This window comes from Thunnus albacares, chromosome 20, assembly GCF_914725855.1.
Source record: "Thunnus albacares chromosome 20, fThuAlb1.1, whole genome shotgun sequence".
NCBI classification, from domain to species: Eukaryota; Metazoa; Chordata; class Actinopteri; order Scombriformes; family Scombridae; genus Thunnus; species Thunnus albacares.
The window spans coordinates 16,496,425-16,516,933 of NC_058125.1; the positions used below are offsets into that span (position 1 = coordinate 16,496,425).

General features: G+C 40.8%; 1 protein-coding gene across 3 annotated transcripts in view; it reads right to left on the bottom strand.

The window, feature by feature from the left end:
• LOC122970984 (zinc finger MIZ domain-containing protein 1-like) overlaps nt 1-20,509 on the bottom strand; it is a 117,652-nt gene that overhangs the window by 86,047 nt on the left and 11,096 nt on the right. For 2 of the 3 annotated variants that reach the window (XM_044337402.1, XM_044337404.1), the window contains exon 2: nt 1,442-1,540. The gene's annotated coding sequence lies outside the window, so the exon portion shown is untranslated. Of the gene's footprint in view, nt 1-1,441; nt 1,541-9,251; nt 9,340-20,509 lie in introns of all 3 variants that reach the window. The other variant, XM_044337403.1, reaches the window with a different exon arrangement.

A 20,509-nucleotide genomic window follows, 5' to 3' on the forward strand; every position in this document is an offset into this window, starting at 1 on the left:
AGACATAAACAGATGCAACATCTCAGCACTTTGTTACTCAGAGCCCCCCAGGAAATCCTGATAAAATCAACATGCTCTGCGAGGTGAGCCGGCGTTGGCCACACACAAACTGCTGCCATCACATGTTTACCAAAGACACTCAGTAACAGCACGGCAAGGGCAGAGCATGTCCGAGCAAACAGAGTTGTAGCCTTTAAATCACTGTGGTGACAGGGGAGGCTGATATCTGTTTCCAGTAACAAGCTTATTTGATTTCAGTTGTGACATAATGTCTTTTCCAGAAGTCTCTCAGGCAAAGCAACTTTCCAGGTGAAATTAAGAAGGTTTTTCGGGCGCCTGGTAAGTCTCAGGGGTAAAAAATTAATTTGTGCACACAAATAGTTATTTTTTGCTCTCAAATTATATAATTCTTATGCACAAATTAATTCTTGCACTTGTTTTCCGGAATATAGAGCTATATCCATATCAAAAATCTGTACAAATGGCTCATTAAAATGCCCATGTTCAGTCTACTTTCACTATTTTTTGCACTGCATTAAAGTAACACCTGAAAGTGCTTGCAGGGCTAATAAGTGAACTAGAACTCCAGCTAACACACTAGCAAGCCAGGAATAGTGTTTGTCAGTCACAATAGCTCTTTGAGCTTCTCTCTATTTTCTCTGTACTCTGCTGTTTACTGCATTTGCTCTCAGGAAAGAACATCATGTTATCATTGTGGAGGAGAAGCTTTCTGAAGTAAACTAGCTTGCTTGGTCGCCAACGGGGCAATAAGCTAACATATTTTATTCAGTCTTATCACTGTCAGTGGTTAAACACACAGGGTTAGATAAAAATGGATGGTGAAACATGGCTAATAGAGGTAGCTTCCTCCAGTTTTGACTTTTTTTGGCTCTCCGTTCCCTAAAATATCACAGTCAAGACAGGAACATATTCACGTTTTAAAGTTCACCAAAGCTGAACATGATGTGAAAGATGTAGCCCATCCCTGAGAGTGAATCCACTGATTGCAGTGATTTAATTCAAATTAATTTATTTTGCTGCAAAATTTGAACTTTGTATTTAGGTTAACCTTGCCATTAGCATACACAGTGGTAGGCTACATGCACATAGCCTAACTGATAGCAGCAAAATGTAGCATCACAACTGTATTAAAATGAGTGTAGACTAGAGGAAATTGTGAATGTGATTATCTAAAAATATATTAGAATGAAGCAATTAATTAATTTGTAGACACCTCAATACCAAAAAAAGCCTGCTGCTAACACTCTGGGTGCTAACTAATCACAACAATCAGTTGATTCTTCTACATCAACATACATTACACAACATACACAACATACACAACATAAAGTCAAATTTGTGCGCATGACTTTAAACAAAATTTACTCCGGACACCTACTGGGCTCCATAGTTCCTACCATTATAGAAATAAACAACTCACCTGTGTTGACTTTAATCCTTGATTCTTCACCACGAAAGACCCCCCCACCCATTCACAGACCAGGAGGAGAAACACTCCAGTGCCTCGCGTCTTCTGCCTCTGAGAGAAATCAGAAAAGGGAAAGAAAATACATCAATCACCAACCTCCAAACACTGAATTATAACATTTGTATTTTTTCACATGAAAATCAAGCCCACTCAATGATTTTGCTTCTCTTTTGGGCTCTCAGTGGCTTCCATCTGCACCTTGCTTAACGTCAATGGCACCTTAATGCACGGGCTTATCGGTGCTTAAGCCCCGGCCCTCGGGCCACCAGGGGCCTCACGAGACATGTGCTTAAAAAAAAACCAAAACATAGTAAACATGTTGTAGGAGAGTAAAAGCTACCTTTGACGCAGAGGTGGACATGATGAGGAATGAATCCTCTCGATGTACTTCAACACTCTTTGTAAAGACATGATTTACGTCATTACGTCATGACTGAACGTGGCGGTGCGGTACTAAGCAGCATCAAAAGACAGACTGGACCACCTCACCCTAATGTCCATTGAGCATGACATTCTTTGGGCCGTGGCTTTTAAAGACACAATCAAGGAGTTTGCGGCAAAGGAGACCAGAAGAAAGCACTTCTGAAGCAAAGACAATACGCCCTTTGCAGGTTTTTAGTTGAAAAGACTGATCTTCTCATACACAGGCCTGCTTGGCTGATAACTTAGCTTTGTCTTTACTTATTGTTGATGTATTGTCTTATATTGATGTGTTTCATATTCTGTTTACTGATTAGGAGGACACATCATTTACTATTTTTCGCTGTCCATTGACGCATGGTGCTGAATTATTGTTGCTGTGGCATACTGTGAAGGGAGGCCTGCACTTGGAACTTGTGGCAAGAACTTGGGGTAGCTCCAAAACGTCTGTCGACCCCCCAGGGCCTATTGTAAAGTTAAGGTGCCCCTGTTTAATGTGATACACTCCTTCCCTTCTTCCCTGCATGGATAAGCTCCTTCACGCTCTTGTGCCCATGAAGGACAAATCAAAAAAGCAGCCATTACTTCACATGATCAGTATGGTATCATAAACATCCACCACAGAGTAAGTTCACTGCCGTGGCACATACGCGCCAGCTCACAATTCACTCTCGATTGACAGATAAGCCTATTAAGAGAGGCCTTTACTATAGCTTAGCCCGTGCATATGCCCAGTGACATTCAGACCCTTGAAAATGACCACATTAGTTCCTGGTGAAATGTAGGTGATAGCATTTGTGTGTGAGAAAGCATTACTTATAAGCCATTTAAGTACTGACTTAATACAATAAACCAGAACAGAACTCTAAAATGTAACCAATTATAAAATAAACAGAAATGGTTTATTTTGTAGTCCTGTCTTATCTGTGTTCACCTAAGCAAATAAGTACAGAGACTTAATTTTCCTTAATGAATTAATCATTGTGAGAAGTTATAATTACTAGCATAATAAGCATAGGCTGGATTCTATCATGTGTCATCTTTTCCACGACGCAACCACTTCAATACTCAAGTGTCTGAACTGTGTGTGCAGAAACTGAGATCATCTGAGTGTTTTAACTTTCTTTTGCGGCTCCACAAGACCTCAAATATAATAAAAAAAAAAGTCAAACTTGGATGTTGAGAAAAGAGGATTCATGTCTTCATAAGTAAAATCAAAGTCACCTCTCTCTGAATGAAGGGTCTGGGATAAGGTAATAGTTTTAGATTGAGGTTAAGGAGTATAAACAAACTATTGGTCCTTTTCTTTATTCCTGTGCTACACTCTTTTTTTTTTTCTTTTTTGTTAAACTTCCTCCTTAAGCATAAGCATGGCACTCATTTTCATGAAGTCAAAGAAAAAGTTGGAGGGTGCCAACAAGCTTTTTTTTTTTCACTCCTTAAATGTTGAACCATGGAATTCCAAGGAGCTGAATGGGATAGTAGAAGAAAGAAAGAATAAAAATGTCTTGAGGGTGTTAGGGTTTGCTATAGCTTGGTGAATATGTGTGTGTGTGTGTGTGTGTGTGTGTGTGTGTGTAAGTATGTAACAAATGCCTTTTTCCCCTTTACCTTCAAGTCTACAGTTATGTCCTGTTAGGAGTATCATTTTCATCAGGCGTCTGCTTAGTGACACAGCATGCTTGCAATTTCTGTCCCCAACCAGAGCACCTCTGCCTTCAGCTCAGCTCATGCTTTGGTTGACAGGACAAGGCTAATGCTCCAAATATAAAAACTGTCTAACCACAAGTTGTATTTTCACATGCAGCGGGAGAAGGCGGTCCCTTGAGCCTTACACTTTTTTTTTAATCCTCTTTTTTTTTTTATCATTGGAGGATTTTTCAGGCAGCATTTCTCCCCTGTTGGAAGTGCCGCTCTCTGAAAAGAGAAAGTGGAGGAGCGCTGGGGGCTCAATGGGTCTGGAGAGAGGAGGAGAAGGAGGGGCCGGTGCTGGGTGCCTCCTTTTTAAAGCCAGATTCTCCCCAGATACCTCTGTGCTATTCATCAACAGCTTTTCCAGGGCTGTGAAAAATCAATGTGCTCTGCACTGCAAACAGTTCATAATGACAGGGGATGGAGGAAAAAAAGCTCAACTGCAACAGAATTGATTTGTTTAAGTACAATAACACGGCTCTGCAGCGCGGTGAGGAGCAGGCTCAGGCGCCCAGACAAAGACTGACTGGCAGTATGAAACCACAAGCAGTAATTGATAAACTGCTGGCAAAGTGCAAATCTGAAACATAGAAGCTTGTTATCTAATTAAAGGAGTTTTTCTCTGAATCACCACCTGAAAAATGCACTTTAAGTCTTTAGAGTTAACACCAAATAAAGAATTTTAAAAACATAAAGGAAAAAAAACCCTTCCATTATAGACAGGATTTGAAGTGGTGTCATAAAATAAAATACAGAATTTTTTTCCCTGAAAAGTTGAGAAAATTGAAGATTATGTCTGAGGCATTCTTTTTTTCTAAAGTATGTAAAACAAGTTTATTCAAACTGGGCCTAAAACTAATTATCATTTTCATATGTCAATTAATCGTTGTATTAAAATGTCCAAAAAAGTCTTCAAATAGCTGTTTTGTCCGACCAACAGTCCAAACTTAATTTACAAAAATATAAAACACAAAAAAACAGCAATCAGCTAATAATTGCCATTTGTGCTTGAGAAATGACTTAAATGATCAATAACTGATGAATACATTTTCTGTAAATTGACAAATCGATTATTTTTGTATAAAATTCACAGACACACATGCACACATCTGCTCTAATCATGAATGCAAGTTGCAGACACACACACACACACACACACACATACACACTTTTTTGCTTTTGGCAGGGAGTCACTACATCCTGAGCCAATTCAAAGCACATGCAGAAAAGGTTTGATGTTGCATAAAGCAAACTCATCAGAATGTTTTAAAGATGACACCAGGCTTCTCATAGGGAAAAAAACAACCTTTCACAAGGTAAGATTTTAAACCTCCTGATACTGCAAAAAACAGAAGCCGGGAGTAAATTATGTCAAGACAGGCCAGCACAATAAAATATTTCTCCCTGCCTGTTTTAAGCCGGCCACAGAGGTGCGTTTATCATTGTTATTATGCTTCGGAGAGGCCCTCCCAGGTTCAATTGGGTCCTCATGGAGTCAAAATCCCCACTGTCGCTGCAGGACAGGCTCGTTCCTCCCCAGTCAGCACTGGGTTTTTCCTGGCTGAATAAAGAACAGCCATCCTGTGCAAAGTGGGCACGAAACCCGCTGGTGAGTCAAACGGGTGGTGGGAGCTGGACGCCACCCGCTAAGCCCAGACAATGGCAGGTGAGGGACACCTGGGGAAAAACTCTCACCTGGCTCTGCTCTCAGTGTTGTGGGAAAAGCCCTAGAGAGCCACAGGCTGTCTGTCTGTCTGTACACCCAGCCAGCTCCCAGGGGCTATTATTCCCAGTGGGCAACATTTGCATTTTAACTGGTAAATACAGTAGGTTTTGAATACACATGGACATGAAGCACGTGAACAAATAGAACAGGAAAAGGATTGAAGAGGCTTTTTGGCCTCGATGATAAAGGGAAACAATGAGCTACAGTGATAAAATAACTCAGAAACATAAACATGCACAGCTACTGAGCATTAGTATAACTAAGTAAATATGTTGTTTGCTCAGTTAGATAATTAATAAGATAATATTTCCTCAAAAAATACAAATATCCTTTTTTCTTTTTTTACTACATACCTTTTGACAGATATATAGTAGTGATTAAAAGTTTTAAAAGCAGACAAAAACAGAGAAATGGGAGAAAAAGAACAGTTTTAATCACACTGTCATGTTCTCAGTAAATAACAGTTCTGAAACTTTTGACCTCCCATTCACCTCCCTCCACAGTGCTCCACTTTCACTTGGTGTTACCTCTGCACATATATATATGATTTCAACACCTCCTTCAGGCTGCATCTTGTTGTTGATCTGCTCAAGACATACAAGATCAACCAAGATACGAATCTCTGCTTTTCAAACAGAGACATCCTACAAAAGACACTTGAAGTCAAAGCAGGAATGCGGGAAGAGCAAATGTCGGAATGATAATCTAGTTGGTTGTAATAATTTTTAGGAGACAAACAGGTTTTAAAGATTAAAACAGGACTGTGAGGAGACAAGCTGGTAACCATCTCACCTCATAGTTACTGTATTTATTTGCACACTAATAACGTGATTATAGAAAAATGAATCAGGGCAAAACTCTGACTTCTGTTACTGTCATGTATCGGATTAATTGGGTTATTTTAGTGGAAATTATATAGAGGGTCAAAAACTTGTCAGTCCGAAATTACATTTTAAAGACCTTTGCAACAGTTAATTACTTTCATTATCAAAAGAGCTGTTGATTTTTTAATGTATCAATTAAATATTTACTCTATAAAATGTGAAAGAGAGAGAGAGACAAAGTTGACCTAATGGCTTGTTTTGTCCCATCAACAGATTTTTTTTTTTTTCAAAATGACATGAAATTTTTAAAAAAAAGCAGCAAATCTGCATATTTGAGAAGCTAGAAGCAGTCACCTTTATAAATGACTAAAACATTTAATAGTTTATCAAATTTTTCAACTGGCTCATCATTTAAGGACTTGATGTTTGTCTGGTTTATTTCTGTTTTGATTCTGTTCATGCACCAGACTTGAACTGGATGCTCAGTGGTGTATCTACGGGCTGAATTTTTAATGTTGCATGGCTAGCATTGGTGGAAAACAATGCTGTTTGGGGGCAACAGCAAAAAGACGTGTGTTACAACAAACTGATTAAATAAACATATTAATCAAACACACTAAACACTGAATCCAAGGAAGTCCATTTATTTTCCTTCCGTGTTTTGTGGCACTAAGAGGTTTCCTTTACGCTCATTCAACCGATTATCAAGCAAATCATGCAACATAAATAAAATATTTATCAAATTTATTAAATATTATCCTTAACAGCAGCAGTTAGGATTATTATGCCTGAATATGTTGTATGTACTGTGCTGACTGACAACCTAATCAAGGTTAACAGAAGAGGGACAGAATGTTTTCCAAACCCACATGCCGCTGGTCTCTGAGGACATCAATATAGAGTGATTACATTAGATGGAGTCACATGTTGTTGTCGGATAAAGCTACAAACACAAAGTGTATCACTGCAGTGAATGAGTGCTGTAGTGATGATTGCAGGTTTAGAGATGATGGTTTTTAGCGTGATACATTCAGAGAGCATGAGACACCAGCTCACTTAGCTCCCCAATCTTCACTCTCTACTGATTACCACAAATGCCGGCGCCTAGTTAACCACCACTGCTGTAATTATGTGGAGCCTCACACTCACTCGCACACACACACACACACACACAACCTATACAACACACACTCTAGTACAAAACAGTGCAGTCGTATACATGTTGTGTGCCACCAGATCAGCATCACAGCAACTACCAATTACGTCTTATTTATGCAAATGCAGGTAATTTACTTCCTGCTGTGCATAACTTCCCAATGTGTTATCAAACACTTTGCCCTCAGGCAACAATTGTTTATATTTTGGATTACTTAAAGGACCAGTGTGTAGATTTCAGTGGCATCTAGCGGTGAGGTTGCAAATTGCAATCAATTGAATACCCCTCCCCTTCTGTTTCCAAGCGTGTATGATAGCGTTTATCAATGGAAGTGGTAACAAAAACACAACGATTCTTATTTTTAGGTGATTATACACTAATAAATACACAAATACACCTTTTTTGTGAATATTATATTCAATTTCTGCCAAGTCTGTTCCACTAGATGCCACTAAATTCTACACACTGCACCTTTAAACAGTGAACATTTTCGGACATTTTATGGACCAAACAACTAATCGATTAATCGAGAAAATATCGATCAAATAATTAGTTAGTTGCAGCCCTAATGTAAACCACTTTATTTACAGGTAAGACTTAAAGTGAGTGCACCGAAAACATTAGTAATAATCATAGTCAGTGAGCGCACAACTACGGCAAGTACAGTGGGTCAAAGTCAGCACCAGGAAGTCAGCTTGTAAGTTGTGATGGATGTTGACAGTTTGAATGAAATATACGGCACTTGAGGCTTAGCTGCTGAGCTAATGGCTAACATGCTAGCCAACCAGTCAATCAGAACAGCTCTCAGAGTGTCATTTACTCCCCCTGGTATTTTGTTCTCTGGATTTGGCATCATTTCATTCAATAAAGAGTTATTTAAGAGGGTAAATAGCTCTCAGCTAGCTCGTTATTACTACTGTTATATGGGTAAACTGGTTGTATGAAACTAGAATTTCACTTTAAATACCTTTCTAGTTCAAAGTGGTGATCTGATGCTCATGTGAGTCTTATAATTGATGGTTTCAATATTATTTCTCCTTCTCCTCCCTTCTCTACAGTATATCTTGTTTCAAAAGCAAGAGCAGCCCAAGAGGGTGCTTGTATTTTTCTTCCTTTGTTTCCAGTCTTCCCCTATCAGAGCGAGAAGGTGGTAGCAACTCCCACGAGGCAGATAGAGATAGAGGTGTAGGCTGCTGGCAGAGCGCTGAAGCAAAGAAACACTGCACCGTCTGACCACAGACATATAAATGATGCCCCCCTACCTCCCCTTCTCTGTCCCGGTTCGTCTGCAAAACAAATCCCGTGCCCTGCAGCCAGAGATCCCTCTTTGGTCACCTGGCTGTTTGTTCTCACTGTTTCACTGGACCGGGAGCAAAGGAGGGTTTACAAGAGGTGAAAGGCTTCTTAATGTAATGGAGACAAGCAAGACAGAGGGATCGTCCTGAGCCAATTGGAAAAGAGAGGTGGGTGTAATGAGGCCTGATCTGTCACAAGAAAGAACTACGGACCTGTATTTGCATTTTCAGCCCTTTTCTTCATCTCCCTCCCTTATCTTTTCTTCCTCCTTCTCGTAATAAGGAAAAAGAAAAAGCAATGAGAGAGAGGGGGGGGGGGGGGGGGGCATATACACAGAGGAATCCAGGGAGGGGAAAGAGAGCACATTACTATTGGGAGGGAAAAAATGATTAAAGGCTGAGATGAACACAATGTGCTGGTTCCAGAGGAAAGAGGAAGGAATTTCCAGAGCCAATAAGCGAAGCATCACAGGGAGACCTGCCTCTCCCTGCTATTCAACCATGACCATGCTGGCTGAAGCACATTTTCTACATCTGCTCTTTTACACTAGCCTTTGGCATGTGTGTTTCATGCACATGCAGCAATTAATGTGTCTAGAATATTGATTTTTAAAACATCCAATCATAGGAAATACTATAGATTACATACAGAATTGTCCAAATGGGGTTTCTCAAGGTTGTGATTGTTGCAGCTAACCAGGTATAGCAGCGTTAAGATGACTCAGTTGCTGAGGACTCTAGAGGCAAAAGGCAGAAGAGAAAGAGAAAGAAAAACAGTAACATCAATAATGAAGTGAAGGAGACGGGGGGAAGAAAACAAAGCCGTTCATAACAAATGAGAAAACAGGCAGAGCGTCTCATTGCGAGAACGCTAACGACAATCAATTAGCAATTGCTCATGATCTTGGGTGCGTCGGAGTATAAGGTGTCTTAATGAGTCCCATTTCCATTAGCTGCTCGACTCGAGAGGCATAAGCAGGAGGCTGCTCCCACCAGCTCCTCCATCTCAATGCCTAATGACTACGAGAGTGGATTACTCCATCAATTCCTCGCTTCTCTTTGTTTATCCCCTGCGTAAATAATGGTCAACCATTACAATGCATTAAGCGGGCCACTCTACGCAGAGCGAATGAGGGAGAAAGAGGAACACAAGTGCTCCGACGGCATCCTCCAGTGATCTCCAGGAAATCGGCTAATACCGGCCATGTGGTGGCAGCAAGGAGGGGGGGTAGGGGGGGGGGGCAGGGAAGGGGAGCACACATCTGATGCTCTACAATTATCTGGCTGGGTTTTACAGGGAGGTATGGTGGAAGAGGGAAAGGTAAAGGGGTGCCTTATCTTATAAACACAGAATATAGGCAATCATGTTGATTTTAAGGGTCTGTTCAGCCAAATCACAGAAAAAAAAGATGTTTTTCCAACAAAGGAAGGTATGAAGGAAGGAATAGGAAGGACCATAGGGCTTTTTTGGAGATGAGGAAGAGGAACAGCTTTCTAATTGTTTAAATACAAAGTAAAGCAGTTATATAACCATAAAACGCTCAATAAATTGTCTCTACTTGGAGACAGGTGCTCTGGCTTTCTCAATCCCTTTCCATTCCTGGAAGTCATCTTTGCAACATCTACTCAAATGTCATTGTTGTTTCTTCTTCTTGAACAAAGCCATCATTTTTTAATCTGTTACTAATTTGCCTAATCTTCACGGTTCTTCAGATACAGAGGAAACCCAAACAGGAATGTGCAAACAGGTTTAGTTCTTGTTTAGTCCCACAGAAAACAGTCTGCAGCGAGATCCGTGACTTATCCTGAGACATTGTTTCTAGAAACATACATTGCTGTCGAAAAGCCAAAATTTTTCATTGCTTTGAACATCACAAATCAAATTCCATTCATCTCCATAGTATTCGGGTGGCAATAGATACCTAAGAGACTTGGGCAAATTAAACAAAAACTCTGTAAGGCCAGATACCTCTGTAGAGATTAAGTGGACGAATATGTAATTGTGTAATTAGGGTAAAGTGGCCCACTGTTAGAACTCAACTTGGTTCTTTCTTCATGTGCAATTCATGGAGACGAGAATGTTGTAAATGTGATTTGCATTGAATAAGAGCATCAGCCTAAAATGGAAATTGGTGACAAAAAAAGAGTGAGTCTTACGCAATTAACACTACAGAGATGACTTTATTTGTCATATGAGAGAATATAATGTACCTCTGTTGCTGCAGTGCTTTCAGCCTGGATTGTACCAATCAATATTTCACCCAAGGCTCCATCACTCTCTTTCTATTTTCCTCTCTTTCTGGCACTCTCTGGTTTACCTCTTGTGTCACACTGCTGGACAGGATAAAAATTAAACGCATCAGCAGAAAAACACACAAGTGGAAATGATCTCGCCGCTCTGGCCACTCGGGTCATGAATTCAGCTAACTGTGCTTATCACAGGCTGCCGCTATTAGTCTTAATAGCTGCGGTGACAACCTGCCTTGAGAGGAGATGGGCTCTGCTTCCCCGGGCTCAACACAGACAGGTGATTCTCATCTGCGGTCTCTTCATGTGTCACAGCGAAGGCAACGCTAGCTGAGAAATGTCTGGCGGTTTATTGGAGCAAAAACTTCAGAATCCGGCAGGCCATTACAGACACCAGAGCCATATGCTCTTACACACTCATTATGAATCAAGGACAAATTAAGAATTCAATCAAATGCAGATCACATTCGAACAGTTCCTTAGTAGTTATCTTGAATTAGGAGGACGTAAAGATCCAAAACACTCACATAAGCTGTGTCCACATACATGCTAATAGTCTATAGTGTGTGCTATATAGTCTTTTATTGAGCCCAACCAACAATGGATTTTTGAAGCTGATACCAATATTGTTACATGAAATTTTACAGTAGAAAAATTGATTTGGTGGAAAAACTCTGCAATTGAGACACTGTTTCTAAATAAAGTCAAACATATCTTTGGCATTTCCATACATGTTCGTTGGCCGACATACACAGCAATATGGTATATCTACTGTAAGCTTATATCGGCCAATTTATTGGCCTAGCTCTTGTAATTTTCATTTGATAATAATTTTGCAGGTAGTACACAAGAAATCAATGTACTTTGCTGTTTTGCATCTGACAGGAAGTGATACAAGATGTCAATCAAACTGACTAGGATGCTAGTTAAATTAAAATTCAATTATATCTCAAAAAGAGAAAGAAAAATGTATTTCTTAAAATCCTTGACGTGTTCTGGATAATTCAACAATACTACAGGTTTTTGTAATGGCTGTCAAATTGAATTACTTTTATGCTCTAAATAATACAATACCCATCAGCCTCAGCTGCCGTTGCCATGGAGAGGAAGCCAGTCACGAATCAGAGCTTTAGCAAATAGAGAACACATTGCTGAACACAGTTGCTGAATTCATCCAAAACTGGCGATATGAGGGGACTGTTTAAAAAAGCTGAATATACCAATACATAATTGTTAGTGATCAGTTTACCATTATCCGCACATGCAACAGAATTTTAAACTTAGTGACTAGATATCTCTCTCCTAAATGCTCCTTGGGAGTTGTAGTTGACCCTTGTCCTTAAGTTTACATACACAGGCTTATGCCCTTAACTTTTTATGACAGAACAAGATATTTTCGAATGTATTGGAAGTGGCTGACTGCCGGTCACTAACATTGTCGATGCAGAAAATTACTTTTCACAATCCTGGATACCCAATTTAACTCCTCCCACTTTGCTTCTCTGTTGTCAGTCCAGTGGGAATTCAACAAATATACAGTAAGTGACACATTGCATTTTTCTCATGGCATCAAGCAACACTCTGCAGGGTTTAATACAAACATAATAATTTATTTTACCCAATGTGAGAGCACTTCATGACTACAGTGTAAGAGAGAATATTGCCGGGGCTGAGAAGAGTACGTGACAGAAGAATGAACGTCTTACTGAGAAAAACAATTTTTCCCTCTGAACTAAAGGTTACTTGCTGTAGCCTGTCGAGCGACCGTGCTGCGCTGCCATTGAATGGGACACACAGCTTGGGCGGCCTGAAGAGACGGAGCGGCAAAGTGAAAGTGTTAAGTTGGGTACCTCAAAAGGTAAAACCACATGAAAGACGCACATAAGAGAAGTCGGCCTGCATCAACACCCCGACACAACAGAAAAACCCATTGAACAGCCATAACTCCTCACTGTCCCTTAACACGAAGCCATACAAACACTGTTTGGGAAACAAATGTCAGGACGTCTTTTCAGCCAGAATGCTTTCCCACGAGCCGGAGGAATCCTCCGCCACTCTCTTCCACAAACGACTGAGCTTGTGACTGGGACCATGTCAACATGTTGCTCCGTTTAGACAGGGGGAAGGGAGGAATTACTTTGATCCACTTTGAGACATGTCTTCCTTTACTGTCAAGATCCGGCTAGAGTTTCCAGTGGGAGAGGAGATGCTTGTGCCTCCACTCTGTGGAAAAGCTTAGGCCTTTTTTTTTTTTCTTACACAACAATGACACTTCAAGCCCAAATAAGATGAATGTGTTAACTAATTAGGGCAAATTTGAAGGATTTGATGTAACTTACAGACCACAAAGAGATAGTAGTACTAGCAGAACCCGTGGCGACCTCTTATTATCACTCTATTTCACAAACATGACAAAGTGCAGAAGTACTGGGCAGAACACTATGTAGCTGCAGATCTGAGTGTAGAACAATGGGAGTCTGAGCTGATTTCTGGCCTGAACAATGGCAGGATGACATGGAGCCTGACAAGCACACACTGAGCAGCAGGATCTACACCGCAGACAGGAGAGGCAGCTTCACAGAACAAGAACACTGCCAAAAAACATCTCCTCGTCTTCCTTTTCCCCCCTTTTTCCAACATCTTTTATGTGTTTTGGCACCTCTGGCACTCATGACTCAAAAGTGAACAGTCAAGCGTTGAGCACCAACTTGAGTACAACCTTGTGGAGGGAAATGAGCCCGTCGGTGCGGAGAAATTGGGCACGAGGTAAATAAATCTGAATGGAAGGTATAAAAAAATGAAAAACTGATTTAACAATAAATTCTAAACATGGAGGACCCTATGAAATTTCTTCTCGGGTTAGATCTGCCCCCTGTGTCCGTAGTTTGAGAAAAATGAAATAAAACAATTACTGAAAATACAAAAGAAAGTATGATGAAAACAATAATAATGAAGAAAGTTAAATAAAATGGTAGTGTTACATTCAAGAGGTGATGAAATCTCTTGTCTTCCATATGCCACTGAAGTGCTCAAAGTACCCTTCATTATTAATGTCCTCAGAGCAGGACTTGAAGCAGCTTTGCTTCTCTTATCAATCATTCATCTGCTTTCCATTGAAAAACACTCCGATCCTCCAATGTCAAATCAGACTTGAAGTGGCAAAAGAACCACAATCTGAAGTCTTTATTCTTAATTAAAGGAGCTTGCATGAGCCTCAAACACCTGCTCTCGAAAACGATCAACAATGCTACGAACTTGTGGGGGATCCCAAGCAATCTGTAACCTGTCAATCATTAAATACGCAACACTCAGGTCTCATAAATTAAGAATGGGATGTAAGAACCTGTTTGTGCTGGCTCCTGCATGTGTCCTTGTGTTTTGAAAACACCTCATGAGATATATAATAACGTCTATGCCACTTTTATAGTAAAATAGATAAAAATACGAATGCGCATTAAGCCTGAGCCACCGCCTTCTCACCTTGCACCCTGTCTGAACAGTATCCCATTTTGCTCGACTACAGCCGTCGTTTGGGTAACAGCAAACATAATCAAACTTCGCGGTCTGTCTCTCTGAGGAGCGGCATTGAAAGCATATCGTGCAGAGTTCTTCGGTGGCAATCTCCAATTACCTTCTGCGTGCAAGTGTTCACTGCGCTGGAACTTTTCCATTTCATTATTACACTCAAGCTGCCCCTGTCGAAAGCCAACCAGCAGCAGCAGCAGCAGCAGCAGCAGCACAGCAGACCGTGTCATCCATGCACCACAGGGGGGACCTTTCCAAGCTGCAGCGAATTCCTCGTTTTGTCTGGGAAAAAGATTCATGTCTATACAAACCACAGGTGCGATGAGCTGCTTTTTTTTTTTTTAACCACCACAGTCAAAAGGAGGCAGGGCAACACTCAGCTCCCCCTCGGCTATGTTTGTCACAATTACTCGGTAGGTCAACTTTTCCCAAGTCTCATTAAGAGGTAAAACACTGAGGCTAGAAAACCCTTCTTTTTTTTTATGACCCCCGCAGGAAATGTTTCAGCTTGCCGCTGCCGCGCTCGAAAAAGCCACTGATGCAATCGTTCCCCAGCCCTAACAATGGATTTGGGAAACTAGAATGAGGGATTATTTGATGCAACTTCCATTGAAGAGGCCAATTCAGACCAACCAATCAATACTAATCAACAGGGAGATGACAGGAGATGAAATTTCCTCTGCTGCAGCCAAACCCTCACGTATCAGGACTTAAAGCCTGCACTCAGGCTCTCTCACTCCTCCTCTCACAAATCCAGTGGTGGAAAGTAACTAAATACATTTACTCTAGTGAATGTAAGGGTACTTGTACTTTACATGAGTATTTCCATTTTATTCTACTTTTTCTCCACTACATTGTAGAGGGAAATATTGTCTGAATCTTTGTCTGAAAACTACAGTTTCTAGTTATTTCTCACACTAGTATTTTACATATAATCAAATTATAAAAAAGATGTATTGATACAAGTTAAAATTAGCTAAACCTCAATCAGCTACAACATTAAAATTCTGCATACCATTTTCATATAGGACATACTTCATAAATTGTTTAAAAATTAGAGTTTCAGTAGGTGAGCTTTAACTTTGACTTTATTCAGGGTTAATAAATCATTTATTAATGCGTAATAGACAAATAATAAGCTATCAATAGGGACAGCTTGTGAAAAATACGTCCTCATCCAGTGTAACGTGTTTTGAGCTTTTAGTTAGCTCTTAATTTCATCAGGAAAACTCCTCCAGTGAACGCCGCAGATCATTTTAACCAAAATCCATTTTATTACCAACAGAAAAGACGAACAGAAAGCCAAGAAAATAAGAAACACGTTACTTACTGATACTGCTGATATAGCTGAAAACTTTAATTTAAAGCTTTTTTAAAGCTATGATGAGCTTGCGGCTTTTTGCGATGCCACCAAGTGGCCAAAAATTCAACTAAGTCAACTTGTAATGGAGTATCTCAACACTGTGGTGTTGCTACTTTTCCTTACCTAACTTAAATTCTTCTTCCACCCATACCCAAATCTCATTGCAACATGCTGCAAATTATTAATCTACGACATTATGTTGACACTGTCAGGCTCTGAAGGTTTACAGTCTGCAGAGGTTGCCTTTCATCTGAGGCAAGGAACAACAAGGAGCATGAGCTTTTTATGTTAACACAGGAAACATATATTTAATGAGACAACCGCTGCAATCTCCGCTGCCATGCTAAGTGAGCCTGACCCCACACCGCAGCTCGCCGAAGCTGCCAAACAACAGTCACGCCAGTCTAGACCAGGCCGAACGGCGACGGGGGCCTCCCGAAAAGCTCTTGTAATGCACAAGGAATTTGGTGCGGTTTCCTCGGAGCAGAGAGGAAACGCATGAGTGAGAGTAAAGAGGGAGCGAGGTCCCTGCAGAGGTCAGAGCGCGTCCCCGGAGGTGTCAGGGGGAGTAAATGGGCATGACTGCAGAACATGGGGTTATACCCGCTCACCTCCCTCCATCCTCTTCCTCTTCGCGGGGTGCCTTCACTGACGCGTCCCAGAGAGCCTCAGAGCGAGGAGCGGCGCGGCACGGCGCGGCACCCCTCGCACGCCGCGCAAATTGGAACAGGAAACAATTGTCAGCTTTTGGTGAAATCACCACCTTATTAGAAAACAAATGAAAATCTGACATGAAAGAGGATCTCTGGGAAGACATGAGGATGGAAGGAGTCGCATGTCGGAGGATCAAGCTTGTTTGATGACTGTAGAGGCTGCTGCTGGTTCTCTGCACGGCTGGCTGAAGGCTGACACCGGTATCAAGGCCCATGAATATTCAGTGGCCAAGTAAATGAGGCAGATAGCACTTGACATGTTTAACATCCACCTTTGGCACCTTCCCTCTACAAAGCCAACAAGGTGAAGCAGCAGAACAAATATGTTGGTTGTTTGTGGGTGGTAACAATCCCTGCTGATTAATTGGATGGTTTTCCAACAAAGAGAATGAGTTTCAGTAGGCGAGCTACATCAAAATAACCTGGACTTGGAAAAACAATCAGATTTCCTCTGTGGGATTGAAGCAGCTAAACTGCTGTTTTTTTTGAGACTGGAATTAAAATAAAAAATATGTAGCATTATGCCTTGCAATATGCTGACATTTACATTCTTAGAAAAACATGTTTCCCTCTACTATAATCCCTGCTGGTATCAAAATGTTTGCTCTCTAAATATTTACCAACCCAGAGTCACATCTGAAGCCTAACACAGGCACCTTGAGACTTCTTTTTTTTGCCAACTGTTGTGTCCCAAAGGAAATGCAGTGAAAGCACTACAGACTATCTTGCAAGTGAATAAACTCTCTGAGCACACAACGCATTCCTCCAACACCTCAAACAACTCTGAGGAAGAAAAAAATATCTGCCACCAACAAACTGCGGTGCTTATATTCGCTCCTATGTGAGAGAGGGGCGAGGATTCATCTGGTACTGCATATGCAGTTTTTACACAAAAAGGCAGACAGTAGTAAATGTATTACTGTGATAGGAAAAGCAATGCAAATATTGACACTGAGATAGTCCTCGCCACCCTTATCCACTGGACCTGTCCAGTTAGAGCCATTTAACGTCAGTACTATTTCAGTTCAGGGGATTAAAGGAATACTTCATCATTTGAATATCAAATATTCACTGCCTGTAGGCTTGAAAGGTGGCTCTAAAAGTCTGTAGTGTCATCCTTCACATGGAGAATAAGCTACACGCTTTTCAGAGCCACAGTTCAAGCTAGCAGGTTGGACGATAATTCGGCGGAGCATAGCGTTAGTTCGGACAAAGCGCTGAAGTCATACATGCATCGGCTGTTGGTCATCAGCTGCTTCATTCATGCTTCATCAGTGGTTCATGCACAGCTGTTTGGCTACCAGCTGATTAGCTGATGAATGCCCAGTTATATTCATACAGGTGTAGAGCGCAGCCATTATAACCTTCTTCTGGGGCTCCTTCCACCATCCCATCCTCCTCCTTATGTGCTAAGTTTTGTTATTGTTTAACTAAGATTTAATGTCATGTGTATGTTTGTAGGAGATTAGTTGTCCAGAAGAATCCTCATGCTGCTTGGATTCTTTGAAAGCTCTGTCAAAGAACTCTTCTCCACCAAATATACCTGTACAATCATTTGTAGTAGGGCTGCAACTAGCAATAATTTTCATTATGAATTATTTTCTCGATTTAGAGCTGGAATGATCAACTGATCAGCTGATCAACGAAAATAATGAAAATAATCGTTAGTTGCAGCCCTAAATCAATCTGTTGTTTGGTCTATAAAATGTCAATCACTGTTTTTGCTTTTGTCCCGGACAACAGTCCACAACCCAAAGATATTCAGTTTACTGTCACAGAAAACTAAAGAAACCAGAAAATATTCACATTTGCGAAGCTTGAATTTTGAGAATTTTTCGACAAATCATTGCAGCTCTAATATTCAGTTAATATTAACTTCCTGCTGATAAAAGTATTACCACTTATCAGCATTCAGTGGAATCCTATTGTGGTAACATGGGCATTTTTTGTTGTCAATCTGTAATTCAGTTTAGTAAATATTCTTATTTAAGCTTCTATATTGAGCAGTTCTAATAGACAGTGAGTACTTGACACTCATAAAAGACAGATTTTTGGTTGAGTATTCCTTTAATGCAGTTGGTTAGAAGCATATAAACAATGTCAATAAAACGTGAACACAAAGGGGCCATGGGGAGATCCCTCCCCAGCTGTGTCTCTGCAGCCTCAGCAAGCTCCCAGCTTCCAAATGAACTGAGAGGTTGTGTACCATTGAGCACTACACAAAGTCACACACACACACACACACATATGCACTCTAACCTCCTCTCACCCCCACCACCACCATCACCCCACCCACTGCTCAGTGCACCCTGCCTCCTGATAAGCTGGTTTGCCAGGCTTGCCAGCACAACTGATGGCTCCGTTTGCACAACTGCTCCATTGTTGCCATGCAGAGTGGACAACTGCACTTTGGACCTTTCAGTGGGGAAAGCCTTTTATTGTGTTTCCCTTAAGGGCATCCACTGTGGTTTATCTGCAACCTGCCAACCACACACTTTAAACACTGCATTAAGGATATCTAAGGATAGAAAACATAAACAGTAGCCGCTGCATATCCTGTGCTGCCGCTCATAAGTACAGTCAGTTGCATGGTGGCTAATTTTTCCGGAGCTTGAAAAGACTCATAAAAGGCAGCTGAATTATCTGTGTTGCTGGAACCTGATCCACTGCCGGCTGACCTTTTCCACAAAGCAATATTAAACATAATAGTTGGGCTGAGTTAAGTGATTGCAATTTATGAGTCCATTTAACTTGATTCAATGTTGGATGACAAATGATTACCTCGGTGAAGCAAAGCTTACATACACGAAAATAACCTTGCCAAGCAAAAATACAGAGCTTTATCAAACTTAACAATCAGCTCAGTGTCTGTCTGCTGCAAGTCTGGCTCAGCGGAGGGCTGAACAGAATTTTAAAAATGCATGACAAGACTAGAAGAAGAAGAAGAAGAAGGAGAGGTTGCATATTAAATATCCACCGATATCCTCATGTTTTTTGGCTCAAACTCCATTAAGCTGAAATTGATGTGCATTGAATAGATGTTGCCTCTGAATCTGGTCAATTGGCCAAATGGATTAAGTGTATCAAATCCATTTTCCTGAGTGCACTGAGGAAGTGTCAAAATGAAACATTTTCAATTTAGCCCCTTAAGGTCCAAGATTTCCTCATCCTGCTGTCGAACAAGCAGCTTACCCTGCAAAAACAGGCTGCAACACGTCGCTAAACGTAGCCTGGGCTTTAAATTAGCCCGACACAATCCACATATTTGATTCACTGTGCAGCCAGAAAAAGAGTTACATGACTTTCAGACATCCAGTTCAGACTATAAAGAAACAATGTAGCCTACTTTGCACACTCCTCACTGCTCTCTTTTCAGCCACATCCTCTTGGATTTTATGACTCTGGTTAAAATGCAACCATTAAATATTCATGTGCAAGGGCTTTCACCCGTGAAGCAGTTCCCCCCCCCCCCCCCCCCCCCCCCCCCCCCCCCCCCCCTCCTCCTCCTCTCTCCGAGCTTTGGAGAAAGTGAGAAACTTTTTGATTTTAACTGACAGGAGCTAAATATTAAAAAAGAAGCTTTGGGAGTTCAGCTAAGTCTAGACTACTCCTCTCCAATATCCTACTCCACTCATATGAGCCTCGCTTTCTTGGCTTTCATCCTCATTGTTCTTAAAATTTCAGACTGAAGTGAGACTCTTGTAGAGCAAATTAACATGACAATACAAACTGTGGAGATTAATGAAAACAAATACTCAGTAGGCGAACAATGGCATTATGAAAATTGATGGTTGACAATCATCCCAAAGAGAATAGTGTGGGTTTTTTTTTAGTCATCAGCAAACAGCACACCACATGCATCATAAACTATATCTTTGAAAAATATTGCTCATTAATTTTCACTTGTTGTCTTGGCTGTTTATTATGCAAAACATTTCCTATCAGCGGCAAACGTAATGACAAATAATTCATACTTTCCCTCTTAGAACTCCTGGCATGTTCAAAATCCACAATATACAGCAAGTTAGAGCATCTATAAAAGATTATAGATGAAATTAT